The sequence below is a fragment of the Apium graveolens genome, chromosome 9 (assembly GCF_009905375.1).
Source record: "Apium graveolens cultivar Ventura chromosome 9, ASM990537v1, whole genome shotgun sequence".
Lineage (NCBI taxonomy): Eukaryota > Viridiplantae > Streptophyta > Magnoliopsida > Apiales > Apiaceae > Apium > Apium graveolens.
The window spans coordinates 69997146-70016842 of NC_133655.1; the positions used below are offsets into that span (position 1 = coordinate 69997146).

Here is a 19697-nt window from a genome sequence, read left to right on the forward strand (position 1 = left end):
CGAAACTCGTAACATGAACTATCTAAACATGGTAATGGTCAAAACCTAGCAGTTAGTTCAAGGGTTCTGATGTTAAGAACAAAAACAGTTTACGGTAAATCGGACATTACGACGGCTATGTTTACGCGATTACCCAATTTTAAACCACTCCAAATCATCTCACAATCAACCCACAATCACAACCCAATCAAAACTCCATCCATACTTTATCATAACAGCCCCAACAACTCAACATTAACAATTTATACTATTCTTTATCATGAATTTAAACTACACTTAAGTTCATTAATCAACAACCAAGATCTACAACTCCAAAAACATCCCAAAACCAACTAATCTCTACATACACAACCATCAAGCCTCTCATGAACTAGAATACTCATATTATGCTCTTAACATTCAATAACAAAGCTTGGTTAAGAGATTATACCTTCCTTGAACCTTCTTAACACAACACAAGAGCTTTGAATACCTAAAGAACCTTGATCCTTGCTTGTATAACCTTAAACTTTCATAAAAATTCAAGAAAACTAAAGTTATTTCTTGAAGGTTACTATTCACCATCTTCTTTCTTGATTTATTGGAAGAGATTGTGAAGGAATTAGGAGCTTAAACTTATAGGATATCCATATCTATGTACAAGGAACCTTAGATAATTACCTTGTGATTTAACAATGCTTGGAACTTGATTTTTGGAAATTTCTTCTTTGAAAAAGAAGAAAAGCCGAGAGCAAGCTTGGAAGAAAGAGAGATTTTTGTGTTTTTGCTTTGATTTGATTCTTTGGTTGGTTGTTTTTGATTTGTTTTTGGGTAATTACCTTTCTAACCTTGACTTTGTGTGGTTATAAACCAACCACATCTCCTTCCTCCCTATGTCATGCTTATGTCATCATGTGATGTCATCCTCCCCTCTTTGTCCTCTTCTCATTGGTTGGATGACATCATCCCCTCTAATCTCTTTGATTAAGTTCCTAATTGTTTGCCTAATGACCGCTGATCTGTTATACGGTTCGCTTAACTTTCGTTTTCGTTTATCGTTTGAGGGATCATACCCGGGATCTTATTACTTGAGTTTCCTTAACCTTTCTCAATACATTATAATCCTTTTATAATTCTCTCTTATAATCCTTTAATTTAAATCATTTTTATCCTGTTACCTTATACTTAATTCTTTCCGAATCTAGTGGATTTCCGGGAAAAATTAAAGTGTTCGGAATTGGATTCTGACGATCTTTACATACACTTATATACCATATAGAGTACTAATAAAATCTCAGAATATCCATAACAGAACCCCTACATAGTGTGGCATGAAAAGTTTTCTCATTCAGCTAAAACACTATTCATAAGGGTTACAAAAAGTTCAAAATTTTGGGGTTATTACATAGGAGTAATGTAGTATATCTAATAAATAATTTTCTAAAATAGGATAGGACCATGGGCTTGTTTGGAATTTTTTATAAAATATAACTTATAACTTAAATTTAAAAAGTGATGTATATATGATATAAATATCGCAACTTATAAATGATTTAGACATTTGAATAATTTTATGTATAAGTTATTTATAAGTTGTTAAAGTGTTTGGTTAATCATAACTTATAAGTTATAAATATTTAAAAGAATTCAAAATTCTAAAATTTGCAGAAAATTATTAAATTCATTAAATTAGTATTTGCAAAAACCTGAATCCTATAACCGGTGCAAAATACGGATAAGAATTCAAATATAATATCGAACATTTAAATTTATGAAATTTGTAATTGAAGAGAATTAAACGTGTTAATAACGTGTAATAAATAAATATTATTAAATTATATAGTTACAGGGGTGATATTAATTAAGATGATTATCAAAATCTTAACTTTGATGTTATTATATTCTACCAAGAGAAATTTACCTGATTAATAAAGAGTACAGATTAGCATGATTATAAAAATTCTCGATTTTACTCATTAATACCTAATTAATTATCTACAAGATACGTAACCGATTTTATTTTCCAAATCTGACTATTACTACAAACTACTCTTGACTGGTACAATTTTTTAAATAAATTGTTTTTATGAAATAGGTGCTCTATCTAATATAAAAACTCGATACTTGTTGATTGTAATAAACCTTGGATGAGTTAAAAAAAAATAATCGAAAAATAATTTTTTTTGTAAAATTACTTATAAATTTACAAACTCTTGATTTTTTTTATAAAAATACTATTTTATTTTGAAAATATTTGCAAAGATATGATGTTACATGATAGGTTGCATTTTAGTTTGAATTGTACAACTATTTTATGTTGCATTTCGTGTATATTATATTTTGCATTTTAGGTTATGATTTATGTTGCAAATATGGTTAGAAATTTTCATAACGTATTTTCGCAAATATTTTTTAAAATTAAAGTTACAAACGTTGTTGCAAAATAATTTCAAAGTTGTATAACATATTTTTTTTATTATTTTTAATAACTGATGATATTTTCGCAAGTTTTTTTGTAAAATTTGGATATTATGAAAAAATAATCCTAAAACCCGGGAAAAAAATTGACGACCTTGATATGGGTCGAAAATAAATCCTAAAGAAATACAAAATGTCTCATTTATTACAGTTAAATTTCATGTCCAAATCCCAACACGAACAATGATGTTTGAAGTCCATCACGTACAAAAATGACCCAGACCTAAGACGACCACGGACGAAGAAGTCTGTGGCCGAGACCCACAACGTCCACGAACGAAACTATTTGTGGTCAAGGCCCAATACAACAAAAATACAACAAGACAGATGATAAAGAAAGAAAGGCTCCGCATTCCCCAACTGGTTGATCTTAGCTTAGCGTACTAGCCGATGCTTTATTTTGTATATTGATAACACTTTTCTCTTTCTTAGCGCTTCGCGCCTCCTGTATAGTAAGTGGAACTTTTGTTGTGTGGCATTCTCTTATTGGGGTCTATTTTCTCTGACTTGACCCATCTTGACATGCTAGACTCAGCGGTTAGAGTATAGCTTTCATACGGCGAGAGTCATTGGTTCAAACCCAATAGTAGGTAAGACGACCGAAACCCCTGCTTTTGCCAATATGACAACAAGCACAAACTGGCAGCAAGGTGTCAACTGAATGACCAGAGCATCAGTTTCCTCCACTTGTGGCTTTCTTCGATCTCCTTGACACATTAATATCAAGGAATCCCCCTATCTTCGTCTTCCAAACCTAGGTATCTCGCTTCTGGTTCCTAATCATCTACAGTAGGTGCAAGCCATCCAACTTACTCAAACACAAATGAAACCATTAAAACTCGAAACTTACAAACCCTATAATTCAGAAAAACGAAACCCTAGTTATAAGCTTGCAACTTAGATCTTAGTTAGTAGATTTGTTTTGACCTTCTTTGCATTATCTATACTTGTTTTATGCAAATATCTACTCTTTACAGCAGGGTTTCAACTTTGTATTAAATGTGATCACTGTTTAGCTAAATGGTTTCTCATCTTTCTCTGCTGGTTTTTGGTTTTGGACTTATTATAAATGATAATGAGCACCTTTTTAGTTATTTGACATATTAATTTGATTTTGTACTTACTGAAATTATATGTACTTAACTGTACTGTGTTCTCAATTGTATGTTCATTATTCATTGTTTAGTAATTATTTTTTACTGTTCATTACTGTACATTACTTGATTGTGTGCATTATTTAGTTATTTAAGAGTGTATTTAATGCAGTTTTTATTACACTTCTCATGCATTCACTTCTTGGCTTTTTGCTATAAATATACACACTTTGCACACCATGTCAAGCACACCAGTTGATACTACACTTCAACTCTTATCTTCTTCTTTGCCTTCTACTCTTAAGCCGAATAAATTTAAGAAAACTAGGATGCTTAAACATATTATTGATAAATTTACTAAAGTCAAAATTTTTCCTGGTAGGATTATCAATCTTGATAAAGAGTCTGAGTTGTTTGCTTTGTTTGTTTATGCTAAATGGGGAATCTTTTCGTCTTGCCATATCACTAGGAGAGTTTTAAATGAGCTTGTGATTGAGTTCTATAGTAATCTTAGGATAGGCTATGGGACTAACCATATAACTTAACTGAATTCCATGGTAAATGGCAAGTCCATTCACCTCAGCCATGAGAAGTTGGGTGAGATATTCAAGTTGGATCCCAAGGCCATAGCAGTGAGTCCTATGAATGTGTCAAACACTTTTCTTTTTCAACTATGAGGAGCTTATAGTCATGGTTTCAATTTTCTGTGGAGTAAATATTCCAAAAGGTATTTTTTAAACTGGTATAGGTATCAGTTATGAACATTTCTCTCCTTTTTATCAAATATTGGCTAAAATCATCAAAGTAAACATTTTTCCTTCTCAAAACTCCAGCAAGCTTGTGGGTTTTGTTGAACTCATAATCATGTATAAAATTGCTTATAATTCAATTGATTTCAATCTTCTATATATGATTATTTGCAAGATGATTTTTGCCGAAAAACTAGGATACATGCTCTATTCTCTTCTCCTCACTACTGTGTTTGAGTATCTCAAGTGTGACCTCACCGTTCACCCTCATTTCTATGTGAAACATCCAATATCGGATAAATCTCATAGGACCACTTTGCCTTTACCTGATTATTATTTGCAACCTGCTCTTGTGGACATTACTTTTGGTAGTTCCCCTCATGTTACTGTAAATGAACCCTTGTTTGCATCATTTGTTTCCATGAATGATGTTATTGATGATGTCTTGACTACTAAGTCTTCTACTATGTCCGTTGTTGTTGGTCTGCCTACCTTATCTGCTCCCATGAATGCCATACCTTCTTTGAATGCTTATTTGAATTCCATGCCTTTTATGCTTGCTTCTGTGAATGCTTTGCCTGCTAGTGTTGGACCCTCTGTGGCTCCCAAGATTGCCCCCACTACCAACATGACTCAATCTCAACTGGAACCATATTTCAATGCCCTTGTTAGACTCTCTGCCAAGTGTGAAACAAATGCTCTTAATTTCAAAAAATTGAAAAACCAGTTTGATGTTATGAATTAAAAATACTCTGAGTTGCTTGGTATGGTAGATCTCTTGTTGATTGTGCTAATTTCAGGCTTGGGTAGGGTAAGTGAGCTTAAGAATAATCTATCTCAACTAGTTCAAATTCAGATTTAAATTATTATATTCTCTAGTGTAATATGGTCAAGTAGCTATAGTTGGTTGATATTTTGTTTTACTAAATTGTTAGGGAGAAAACACGCGCTAAATTGCACGCAAGTATACGCATTCGCAAGTAGTATAAGATATAAATCAGATTCGTTCCCACGGAGACTGGTTAGGTTAAGTTCAGATTATGCACTTATGCAACAATGTATGGCTATCGTTCAGTGCTAAGACAATAACAAGTTGAGATGTTTATAACTAAGATTAAACTAACATGCAATTAACTAAGAATAAAAGTGATTGAATTAATAATATGAAACAAACATGGGATTCTAACTTAATTAAATACTTCATTCAAAGTCATTGTTCTTAACCTTAACATGAAATGGTGACGACAACTAATCAGGTAACACGAAACTAGTAAACGCCAACTTTCGTTGTACGAATACCCTACTACCAGACATCCACAAAAAAGATAGAAGCTGAATAGACACCAATTAAGTTGAGACCTTATATGTCTATAGAATTTGACAACATAAAGGTTTAATGTGCAAGTTATCTATCGTGATTACATAGGGAAATTAAGATGATTAAAATTACCTACGAATCATGCATAACAAATACATGAATCTATGCTAGCATGGCAAGTTCTAAACCTCTATATTCATTGTTGCTTCAATAGAGATTAACACGATATGTTATATGTTAGCTACGCACATAAGACGAATAAGCACAACCAATACTAGAATATCAACCAATCACCACACACCAAGATATCAAAACAATTAACTATAGAAATTCATAAGTAAATCCGTTAGAACCCCACGATAATGATTAGTTCATAATCGAACTCATCGTCACCATGGGTCCCAATAAAAACATGATATAAAATAATATAAGAGTATTAAGGTTCAAAGACAATTCGAAAAAAAGCATCCAAGTATCAACTATATTGAAGAATATGAAAGTCTTCTTCTCCGTAGCCGTCTCGTGCTATCTAGGTCTTCTTATTGCTCTCCATGATCTCCTTGTTGTTAAAAACGTCTTTTTATTGATATATATAGGCTCCAGGATGACCAGGACTCTCAAAATCTTCAATTTCGACTAAAATCAGGATTCTGGTGCAGAAAGAGGGCGCGGGCACGCTACTTTCGGCCGCGGCCGCGCTGGAATAGTGATTTCTGGAGCGCGGCGCGGGCGCGCTAGCCTTTTATATTTTCTGACAATTCTTCTTTTGGCCGTATCTTGAGTTATGCTCGTCAGAATTAGGCGATTCAACTGCCCACGCGAAGCTAACGAGATTTTATACAACTTCAGAATGGCCTAGGCTTCCAATTCTGACCTCTTTTCAGAATATTTCTTTGAAAAACTCTTTTCTTCATTTAACTGATGCCTGAAATGCAATAACACAAAAATATATCAAAAATACCAACAACTTGAGTCCAAAACACCAACTTAAGCTTGTAATGAAGCATTCCAAGTAGATATAAAATCCACTTATCACACCCCCAAACTTGAATCGATGCTTGTCCTCAAGCATAAACAAACTCAAATCTATAAAACAAACCTAATGCATGAATACAACTACGTGAATGCAACTAAATGACAATGCAATCGATCCCCTCAGAATAACCATAACCAACCAACAAGCTAATGCCTTTGAGAATGCAATGACTCTAAATAGAGTTCGAATAAACCCCACAAACCAACTCACAAACCAGAAACGTGTGTGTGTGGATGCTTAACAAATATACTCTCGAAACTAGATCAATAATATTAACTTATCTTTCATCAATACAATCATAAATTTATAAACAGAATAGACGTTAAACACATAATGACTCACAACACCTCCTTCCTACTAGAGTTATACAAGGATTCACGCTATTATTGAACATATAACAAAAATGCTTATTTGACCATGCAATGAATGAGGTATCATAAGACTTATGCAATAATACCCATGTAGTGAGCGTTAGGTTAGCGGATCCCAGACTATAAAAACCTTAGGTCACTAGGCACAAAGTCCCCTAGAACTTAATAACTCGAGTATTAAAGAGCTCACTCTTGATCAATTATGCTTTAACACATATTTTTACTTTCTTTTTTTTTTAACAATTTCTGAATGAGTGTATTTCGCTCCATCTCATTCTACCCTAGACTACTCATAAATTATGAGCCGACTACTAACCATTTGACGCCTAGCCTTATTCATTACTAGTAATGAAATCCAAGTTTTTCTCCAGTTTAAAATTCAGTGTTTTTACGTCATTACGAGAATACCAAAAATTCTAGATATAAACAAGTGATTAAATCTTAACAAATAAACAAGTATGATCATGATCTAGATCAAAAGCAACCTATAAGACTTATGATTTTTATTCTCTGGCATGCAAATCAATTTATTAGGATTTAAACAACCATTTATTCGTCATTACTACACTCAAATTAACATCAAACAATCAATCAAAAATAGCTCATCCTACGGGATCATGTTATATGCATGCACATGCAACTATATGACTCACATAAAAACACAAACAAATATGTCCTATATGAACAATCATGCAAACATATGAATGAAATACAACTAAATGTGCAACATGAATCTATATGAATCTATATGGACACACACAAACTAATCCTTACATTATCACCCCCAAATTTAAAATTTTCAATGTCCTCATTGAAGGTAATAATAAGGAATTCAGGCATACTAGTTAGCGGGAGGATCACCCTCTTCGGGTGGAGTATCAGGTGGCCAATCAACCTCGACACCCGTGTCTCAAAAAACAGTGACGAGAGTGTGTGTCAAATCTTCAGCAAAATGTCGGTGGACGTCATGCATGGCCTCAATACGCCGAATCAATCTCCCGTACTGCTCATCACCAACACCCGTCCTATCAAATGCCTGCTACGCATGAGAAGAACCCTCTGTAGGTATGGGAGGATCTGTTCGGTCACCCTTTAGATTATCATAGATGCATTCCAAACCCTTGTCAGGGGGTACACCTAAGAATGCATAACTTAAGTGATAAGGCAGTGGGTTGAGCTCAAGTGTGGGAGTTTCTTCAATCGACGGTTCGAGACGCTCCTGAGAAATTTTCAGCTCTGCTAACCCAAGAGAATCGAATGGCATATCCAACTTCCTCTTCCACGGAGGTGCATTCAAAACCTGCATTTTCTCTACTCATTCTTCATCTTCAATAACAGATTCCCCTATTAAGGTCTCTCTAAGGTATCTGACTTTGGAAATTGCTCAAGTTCCGAATTCACAACAGAGTTGACCCACTCTACTTTAAAGCACTGCTCTTTATCTGTGGGTAAATTTATTGCCTTGAACACACTAAAAGTGACCTTATGATCTTGAACCTTCATCATAAGCTCTCACTTTTGCACATCAATCATAGTTCATCCTGTAGCAAAGAATAGTATTCTCAAGATAATGGGAATCTTCTTATCCTCCTCAAAGTCTAGAATGACAAAATCAGCATGGAAGATGAGCTTAACCACCTTAACCAAGATATCCTCCACTACTCTTTGTGGATAAGTGACGGAACGATCAGCCAACTACAAAGACATGTTCACAGGTTTTGGATCAGGTAGTCCAAGTTTCTTGAAAACTTGACAAGGGCATCAGATTGATGCTAGCTCCCAAGTCACAAAAACACTTGTCGAATGACAGATTGCTAATGGTGCAAGGTATCGTAAAGCTTCCTAGATCTTTAAGCTTATGAGGTAGTTTCTGTTGCAGCACAACACTGCACTCTTATGTTAGAGCAACGGTTTCCAACTTCTCAAGTCTTAGCTTCCGAGATAGAATACCCTTCATGAACCTAGCATAGCTCGTTATTTGTTCTAGAGCTTCAGCAAAAGGTATGTTGATATGCAGCTTCTTGAAAACTTCCAAAAACTTGGCAAATTGCTTGTCGAACTTATGCTTTTAAAGCCTTTTAGGATATGGCGGAGGTGGGTAGACTTGTTTATCCCCTGTATTACCCTAAGGGGGATTGCTTTCAACAGCTTTCTTCTTCGGTTCCACCTCGACATTCTTCTGCAAAACTTTTTCAGCTACTATCTCATTTTATGGAATTGGAAAAGGTGTAGATGCACCTGCATTCTGGACAGAATTTTCAGACTCTTCATCTTGCTGAATTTGGGGGCTTGCGACATTTCCAGACCTCAGGGTGATGGCGTTCACATTTTCTTTATCTTCCCACTTGCCTGGATTGGCTTCTGTATCACTAGGAAGCGTTCCTAGTGGTCGATTCAATAAGGCATTAGAAATTTCCCTATTTAGTTCTCCAGAGCCTTGATAGAATCAGCATGGCTTTGGCATATAATAGCCTGGTTTTTGCATATAAGCCGCAACTCCTCCAATTCATATTTTTCATTCGAAGATAGACCCGCACCTTCATGAGTTTGTTGTTGAAGTTGGAGTTGTTGTCTTGGTGCATATTGCGGTTTTTGAAAACCAGGAGTGCTGAATTGCTTTGTTGCATACTGTTGATAAGGCTGTTACATCGTACTCTGATTTTTGCTCCAGCTGAAGTTAAGATGATTTCAGTTGTCAGGATGATAAGTGGCTTCTAGTTGCTGCGATCTCTAAAAATTGCTCACAAACTGAGCTGATTCACTATATATAGTGCATTGCTCCATCGCATGTGAACATGCACACAACTCACAAACACTGGTTATCTAGATTAACACCATAGTTAGCCAGAGAATCGATCTTCATAAACAACGCCTTTAGTTGAGCAGTGACAGCCATAGTTGTATCCACTTCTAGAACTCCTGCTACCTTGCCCTGTGGCAATCTCTGAGTTGGATACTGATATTTATTAGCAGCCATCAGTTCAATTAGATCATAAGCTTCCTTATAGCTCTTTACCCATAATACTCCACATGATGCTGCATCAAGCATGGGTCTAGACTGTGCTCCCAAACCATTATAAAAACAATTGATGATCATCCAATCAGGCATGCCATGATGAGGACACTTCCTAAGCATCTCCTTGTAGCGCTCCCAAGCTTCACATAGAGTTTCTCCTGATTGCTGCGCAAATTGAGTAAGAGCATTCCTCATTGCAGCTGTCTTCACCATATGGAAGAATTTAGTAAGAAATTTCTGAGCGAGATTCTCCCAAGTAGTGATAGAACCTGATAATAGAGATTGTAACCAGATCTTAGCCTTATCCCTCATAGAGAATGGAAACAATCTCAGTTTTACAGCATCTTCAGAAACATTATTGAACTTGAAGGTGTCACAGATATCGATGAAATCCCTAATGTGCATATTGAGATCATCCGTTGGAGAACCCCCAAACTGGACTGAATTCTATATCCATTAAATCGTGTCAGGCTTGATTTCAAAGGTATTAGCTGTGATCACTGGACTAATAATGCTAGATTGAATGTCATTGATCTTGGGTTGAGAAAAATCCATCAACGCTTTCGTTGGTGCTGCTGGATCTCCCATTGTAATGAGAACCTGAAACACAAACAAGTAAACCGTGAAAGTAAAAGAATTCAAGTCAGTGAACTTTAACGACCACTGATGTCAAGCACATAAACTAAAAATTAACACCGAGTCCCCGGCAGCGGCGCCAAAAACTTGTTAGGGCGAAAACACGCGCTAAATTACACGCAAGTATACACATTCGCAAGTAGTATAAGATATAAATCAGATTCGTTCACATAGAGACTGGTCTGGGTTTAGTTCAGATTAAGCACTTATACAACAATGTATGGTTATCGTTCAATGCTAAGACAATAACAAGTTAAGATGTTTATAACTAAGATTAAACTAACATGCAATTAACTAAGAATAAAAGTGATTGAATTAATTATATGAGACAAATATGGGATTCTAACTTCATTAAATACTTCATTCAAAGTCATTGTTCTTAACCTTAGCATGCAATGATGATGACAACTAATCAGATAACACGAAACTAGTAAACGACAACTTTAATTGTACGAATACCCTACTACCGGACATCCACAAAAGAGATAGAAGCTGAATAGACACCAATTATGTTGAGACCCTATATGTCTATAGACATTGACAACATAAAGGTTTAATGCTCAAGTTATCTATCGTGGTTATATAGGGCAAGTAAGATGGTTAAAATTATCTACGAATCATGCATAACAAATACATAAACCTATGCTAGCATGACAAGTACTAAACCTCTATATTCAATATCACTTCAATAGAGATTAACACGCTATCTTATATGTTAGCTACGCACATAAGAGGAATAAGCACAACCAATACTAGGATATCTATCAATCACCACGCACCAAGATATCCAAACAATTAACTATATAAATCCATACGTAAATCCGTTAAAACCCCACGATAACGATTAGTTCATAATCGAACTCATCGTCACCATGGGTCGTAATGAAAACATGATATAAAATATTATAAGAGTATTAGGGTTCAAAGACAATTCGAAAACAAGCATCCCAGTATCAATTATATTGAAGAATACGAAAGTCTTCTTCTCCGTAGTCGTCGCGTGCTCTCTAGGTCTTCTTATTGCTCTCTATGTTCTCCTTGTTGTTAAAAACATCTTTTTATTGATATATATAGGCTCCAGAATGACCAGGACTCTCAAAATCTTCAATTTTGACTAAAATCAGGATTATGGTACAGAAACAGGGCGCGGGCGCACTACTTTTGGGCGCGGCCCACCTGAAATAGTGAATTTTGGAGCGCGGACGCGCGGGTTCTGGCGCGGCCGCGCTAGCCTTCTGGAAATTTTCTGAAAATTCTTCTTTTGGTCGTATCGTGAGTTATGCTCGTCAGAATTAGGCGATTCAACTGCCCACGCGAAGCTAACCAAACTCTCTACAACTTGAGAATGGTCTAGGCTTCCAATTCTGATCTCTTTTCAGCATATTTCTTTGAAAAGCTTCTTTCTTCATTTAACTGATGCCTGAAATTCAATAACACAAAAATATATCAAAAATACCAACAACTTGAGTCCAAAACACCAACTTAAGCTTGTAATGAAGCGTTCCAAGTAGATCTAAAATCCATTTATCATAAATGTCTCTTAGTTATAAGATCTCTTCTTTACAAAATTATCATTACTAACTTGTTATTTTTTTGTGCATAAAATATGAAGATATTATTGTTCATTGCATTAGTTCAATTAAACCCTCTTTCCTTATTTATCTAAAAATATTTCTAGGACTATTAGAATAATACTCTATGTTGTTTTTACTAGTTAAAAATATTTTAGACTTGCTTGTCTTGAACTCGGTTTGTAGTGTAATTTTTAAAAATCTCTATGTTAGGAATATTTTGTAGTCTTGCTGATAATTCACCAAAACACCTTAAGTAGATTTATTAAGTGTCATTTAGTAGCTGAAAGGCATATGTCATAGCCTATTTGTTTATTCGAGGATTTAACTCAACTCAAATAAGAATGTAATAAGTAAATAGTGGATCTATCGTCAGAGAGATCTCACAAAGTAACATCTGTCAAAGGGTTAAGAAACATTATTCATCTACAGACTTGAAGACTTAATTCACTGGAAGAAGCTCAAGAAATTGATCAAGCCTCAGTGATATAAATCAAGATTGTGGATTTAATCAAGTGACAGAGATCTCGTCAGGGTATCAATTAATTACAAGGATTTAGTCTGAAGAAAATCAAAGTCAAGACGTGAAGAAACATCACGGAAGTTAGTCACGCATGAACCAGATAGTACATCGAGTGTCAACGTTGAAGTGGTGGAATTGATTCATATATTTCAGTGATTTTCAGAAGTTTTACAGAAGAATGGATGCTGCTCAAGATTAGTATTAACTCTCTATTAATTAATTAATTCATATAATTTAATTAAGAGAATAAATTATATCTGCAAAGATTAATTTATTTTATTAATTAAATTAATTGATTAATTAATTCAGAATTAATATTAAGGTTTTTCAGGATTTTAATTGATTTAAAATCTGTTATTAATTCTTAAAGACAACTGATTGTATTAGTATGACAATCGGTATGACAATCAATAGTCATACCGAAAGTCATGCTAATTCAAAAGGATTGTCTTATCAGATTTTTTATTACATTAAAATCTATTATTAATTCAGTAAGACAATCTGATTTTGAACTACTATGACAATCGGTATGACAATTGATAGTCATACCGAAAGTCTTGCTAGTTCATTCTGATTGTCTTGCCAGCTCAAAGAGATTGTCATGCCAATACATTCTACTCGACTGTTGGATTAAATAGAAAGCAGCAGAAGACATTCAAAAAAAATCATCAACATACAGAACACACAAGTCAAGAAAAAAAAGCAGAAAACAAAGGCACAACATTTTATTTATCATCTGCTTTTCTTCAAGATTAAATTTCTAGATTGTAAAGTTAAATCCAATCAACTAGAAATCTTTATCTTGTTCTTGTGTATCAATCTAGCGGATTAAAATCCCTAGAACTTAATCTCAAATCGCATTTAGCATTTGATCTTTTAATTGCAAAAATAGAAAAAGTTCATGTCGAATTTATTCTAGATTTGTAATAATTGATTTGAGATTAATCCCTTGTAACCGATACCGTAGTTGTAACACCTTTCAAGTTTAATAAAAGTTTTATTTAACTTGAATTTTGTTTCATTTTTTTTATTCCGCATTTTATTCGCTTAAACGGTATTGTTTGCATTCAACCCCCCTTCTACAAAAAAATTGGGACCTAACAATTGGTATCAGAGCCTTCTGATTAACGTACAAATCTAGATCCTAGACTTTTGTGTTTCTTTCACTTCTTGAATTTTTTATTCACTCAAAAATTCATAATGACTACACAAAAAGTTGGAACCGTTAAAATTCCACTTTTCGATAAAGAAAATTATGTTATGTGGAAGAAGAAGATGCTACTGTTTTTACAGGTTGCTAATCCCAAATATTTGCAAGTGTTAAAGAAGGGTCCAAAAATTCCTATGGTTATTGAACCAGAGGTAATAGAAAATGATGTGGTGATCACCAAAGCGAGAACTTATGTGAAGGATCCTGAGGACTTCTCTCCTGCTGAAATAGAAGAAGCCTCCCTGGATGCTAGCCTTCAATTAATCTTAGTAGATTCCCTTAATCCCCTGATGAATAGACATGTGATGAATTGTAAAGATTCCAAACATATCTGGGAAACTATTGAGATTATTAATGAAGGCACAGAGGAAGTTAGGGAGAACAAGCTAGAAATCCTAACCTCTGAGTATGAATACTTTAAATCCAATCCAGGGGAAGGAATCACTGAAGTGTTTGAGAGGTACAATGCATTGATCAACAACCTGAACATTAATGGTAAATACTATTCCATCAGGGAGGTCAACAAAAAGTTTCTCTTAACACTGCCAACTCATCTCGAACATAGAATCACTGCCATAAGAGAAGCAAGAGATCTGAGTGAGATTTATTTGGAGAGGCTCTATGGTGTGTTAAAGACTTATGAGTTGGAGCAGATTCAGCAGAAGGAAGTTTACGGGAAAGGAAGAGTGGTCAGCACGTCTACTGCTCTAGTAGCTGATGAACAACAACAACAACCACAATATCAACAATAATCTCAACAGTCAGAAAGAATGGTACAGTCTTCCAAGGTTGAAGATAATGTGATAGTAGCAGAATTTGATTCTCCTACTACAAATCAATCAGGAGATGATTATTATTCCTTGGAAGAACTGGAGCAATTGGAGGATGAGTCAATGGCCCTGATTGTCAAGAGATTCTCAAATGTCAGATTCAAAAGGAATCCCAAGTTCAAGTACAAGTCCAACTACAACAGATTCCAGAAAGGTGGATCTTCATCCTCTAACACCAGCAGTGGTGGGTATAAAACAGGGATGGTTGATCGAAGCACCATTCGATGTTTCAACTGCAATGAGTTGGGACACTTTGCCACAGAATGCAGGAAGCCAAAACAAGCTAGGAAGAACTCTTACGATTCAAATCAGAAGAGTAAATCTGAAAGGGCTTACCTGGCAAAGGGAAGAAGCTGGGATGATACTGACAGTGAAGATGAAGAAGTTGGGAATCTTGCTCTCATGGCTAGTGATGCAAGCACCTCATCGTCAAGAAAAGAGGTAAAATTTACTGATGCTGAATTAGTTTATCATCTAGGAGGTTCCTTAGATTGTGCTCGTCGTGATAATGAATTGTTAAATTAACAAATCAAAGACCTTGAGAAAGAGGACAATGAATTAAGACTTGTACACATTAATCAAGATAAATTAAAAGATCAAGTGTCTTTTCTAGAGAATAGAGTTGACTGTTATAGAAAACTTGAAACTATTCTTAAAGACAAGAGCACTGGTCTTGAGGCTAAGGTTAAAGCTTACTTTAATTCTTGTTCGAAGTCCAAAGAGTTTTACAATAAGCAAGCTGTTAATCAAACATCTGGTATAGGTTATGATTACAATGCTGCTATTGGAAAATTAGGCATAAACTTCCCTCCTCATGTCTGTGCTAAAGGCAGGGAAGTACCACATGTGCTTAAGGGTGGTGATGAACCCCTCTATAAAGAATCAATTGTTGAACCATTTGATGAGACCTCTTTTATTATTCAAGAAGAAATCCGTGCTGAAGATAATGCTAATGAGAAAGCTGTCTCCAAGTCAAGTGTGTCAAAAGTTCCAGTCAAGGTTGCGAAAGCAACTGAGACTAACTCAGACACACATGAGTTGGATAACACAAATGCCATGTCTACCATGCATAAGTTGCCTATTGTTAATCCTTCTCATAAAGCATGTGGTGTTCCTGATTGTATATCTTGTGCTTTTAATCTGATGTTTGCTTATTTTAATGGTAAGCATGTTTCTAATGATAAGACTACTCCTCGTCAGCATGTGAATAATAGAAAGCATGATAGGTCTAAGACTGCTAGTCCTCCTAAAGCTAGAAAGGAGACATTTGTGCCTAAGCCTAAACAAAAATTTGTCAAGGCTGTTCACAAGGTCAAATGTTCAGTCATTGAGAACGTTGAGAATATTAACATTAAGAATGTTGTTTTGCCTGATAAAGGCCAATTTTACAAGTATGCCGGACCCAGCCAAGTTTGGGTTCCGAAGAAGGTCTAATCCATTTATATTGCAGGGCATTAAACAGGTACAACCGGTAGTGTGGATTCTTGACAGCGGATCGTCAAGACATATGACCGGAGATAGAGCCCTGCTATCAAATGTGGTTGAGAAAGCTGGCCCAGTGGTTACCTTTGGAGATAACAACAAAGGTTTAACGGAGGGATATGGCTGTTTGCTAGTTGGAAATGTTATCATTGAAAATGTATATGTTGTGCAAGGACTTGAACACAATCTGCTTTGCATTAGTCAGTTCTGTGATAACGGCTACAATGTTTTATTCGACAAGCTGAAGTGTCAGATTCTGCACAAGAAAAGTGAAAAACCCTCCTTAATGGGAATCCGGAAAGGAAATCTGTTCGTAGCTGACATGAACTCTGGAAGCAATCCTGAAGTCAATTGTTTCTATGCAAAGGCATCGTCAGATGAGAGTTGGCTATGGCACAAGAGACTTTCTCATCTCAATTTTAAAACAATGAATTCTCTTGTAAAAAGAGAATTGGTAAGAGGTCTGCCTCAGCTGGAATTCTCTCCAGAAGGACTATGTGAGGCTTGCCAGAAAGGAAAGTCAAAGAAAGCAAGTCACAGAGGCACTAACACATCTTCCATAACTGGTGTTCTACAATTATTGCACATGGATTTATTTGGACCAGTTAATGTCCTTTCGATGTCAAAGAAGTGTTACTGTCTTGTGATAGTTGATGACTATTCCAAGTATACGTGGGTTTTATATCTTCACTCTAAGGATGAAACACCACAAGTTGTGATTGATCATATCAAGATGATTGAGTTAGATTCTAACGTCCCTGTTAGAGCAATAAGGTCAGATAATGGGACAGAATTCAAGAATGCACTTCTCAATGAATTCTGTACAGATAAAGGGATTACCAGACAATTTTCAGCTCCTAGAACCCCTCAGCAAAATGGAGTGGTAGAAAGGAAGAATCGTACATTGATTGAAGCTGCAAGAACGATGTTAAGTGAATCCGGTCTTCCAATGTACTTTTGGGCTGAAGCTGTCAATACTGCATGTTATACTCAGAATCGAACTCTAATCAACAAAGACTTCATGAAAACTCCTTATGAGATTTTAAATGAACAGAAACCTTCTATCAAATACTTTCATGTATTTGGTGCCAGATGCTTCGTGCTCAAGGATGGAAATGAGCGTCGTGGTAAATTCGAGGCAAAGGCATATAAGGGTATTTTTGTTGGATATGGAAGAAGATCATACAGAGTGTATATCATTGATCAACACAAAGTAACTGAAAGTGTCAATGTTATATTTGATGACACTAAACTCCCTAGTATCCAAACTGAAGATCCTTCTGAGAAACTGAAGTTTGATGATATGTCAGATTCAGAATCAGAACATGGTCAAGAACCTGAGGTTGTTGCTGGTGAAGAACCTGTTAATCATGATGATACTCAAGGTAATAGTGATGGAAACTTTGACAACAATGGAGATACCACTGCTACTGACGGAGAATCTTCAAGTCAACATGGCAACAACTCAGGGGGAGATGCTGAATGATCATCTAGTAGGACACAACATCACAATGAATTTCAAGGCGAATCATCAAGATCAAATCTTCCAAGACAGACTGTCTGGAATAAAGCTCACCCTTTTGAGTTGATTATTGGTGATCCAGATGTTGGAGTCAGAACTAGACGTGCTACTCAAAATGAGTGTCTGTTCTCAGGATTTCTTTCTGAGATGGAACCTAAGAAGATTGAAGAAGCACTAACTGATCCAAATTGGGTGATTGCTATGCAAGATGAGCTCAATCAGTTTGAAAGTCAACAAGTCTGGAAACTAGTACCTAGACCTACACACAAGAAAGCTGTTGGTACTAGGTGGGTATTCAGGAATAAACTAGATGAAGATGGTGTGGTTACAAGAAACAAGGCAAGACTGGTAGCAAAAGGGTATTCTCAAGCTGAAGGCATTGATTATGATGAAACCTATGCTCCAGTGGCTAGACTTGAGGCCATCAGGATATTTCTGGCATTCGCAGCATTCTCAAACTTTAAAGTTTATCAAATAGATGTCAAGAGCGCCTTTCTGAATGGAAAGCTGGATGAAGAGGTATATGTAGAGCAACCTCCTGGTTTTGAAGATCCAAATCATTTGGATTTTGTCTTCTTTCTTTTCAAGGCTATCTATGGGCTAAAACAGTCTCCAAGAAAATGGTATGACACTCTCTCTGAATTTCTTATTGAAAATAGCTTTATTAGAGGTGTCATAGATAAAACTCTCTTTTCTAAAAAACATAAGAATGATACTATATTAGTCCAAGTCTATGTGGATGATATAATATTTGGGTCTACTAATGATAATCTCTGTAAGAGATTTGCTAAGTTAATGCACAGCAAGTTTGAAATGAGCATGATGGGAGAGCTGAAGTTCTTTCTTGGATTACAAGTAAATCAAAGGTTAGATGGAACATTTATTTGTCAGTCCAAGTATCTCAAGGAACTCCTCAAAAAGTACAATCTAGAGGATTCTGCATCAGCAAGGACTCCATCAACTACAGCTGTCAAGCTTGGACCATGTGAAAACTCCATTAAGGTAGATGTCATAAGCTGCAGAGGTATGATTGGTTCGTTACTCTATCTTACTGCAAGTAGACCAGATATTATGTATGCTACATGCTTATGTGCAAGGTTCCAAGCGGATCCTAGAGATATTCATCTCGTTGCTGTTAAACGAATCTTAAGATATCTTAAGGGAACACCAAATCTAGGTATTTGGTACCCTAAAGAATCTGGTTTTAACCTTGTTGGATATACAGATTCAGATTACGCAGGAAGTGTTGTTGATAGGAAAAGCACCTCAGGAAGTTGTCAATTCCTAGGAAGCAGGCTAGTCTCATGGTACAGCAAGAAACAGCAAACAGTTTCCAACTCAACGGCCGAGGCTGAATATATTGCTGCTGGAAATTGTTGTGCTCAGATCTTGTGGATTAGGAACCAGCTACGGGACTATGGCTCTATATTGAACAAAATTCCTATTTTATGTGACAATACAAGTGCAATAGCCATCACCAACAACCCTGTGCAGCACTCGAGGACAAAGCACATTGACATCAGGTATCATTTTATTAGAGAGCACGTCATGAATGGTACTGTTGAACTATTTTTTGTTCCAACAGAAGAACAAATAGCAGATATTTTCATTAAACCACTTGATGAATCCACATTTACCAGATTAGTTGGTAAATTGGGCATGTTGAATAGTTTTAGTGATTAATTTAGTTAATATCTGAGATCTGTTCTTGAATGAATTTACAAATGAATTTTTCATAAATGAAAAATTCATTTGCAAATTTGTTTTATCATTCTATCATATTTCTTGCTTATTTCTATGGAATTTTTATTATCTTATCTGTTTTAATTACTCGACTTGTTAACTTCAAATATCTCAGAATATTTTATTTTCTCTAAAAATA

At 35.5% G+C, this 19697-nt stretch overlaps 1 non-coding gene across 1 annotated transcript; it reads left to right on the forward strand.

Annotated features, from left to right (window-relative positions):
- Positions 1–10132: 10132 nt before the first annotated feature.
- LOC141688484 (small nucleolar RNA R71) lies at positions 10133–10239 on the forward strand. Its single transcript, XR_012561925.1, has one exon. It is a non-coding gene; the product is annotated as a small nucleolar RNA R71 (small nucleolar RNA).
- Positions 10240–19697: the final 9458 nt, after the last annotated feature.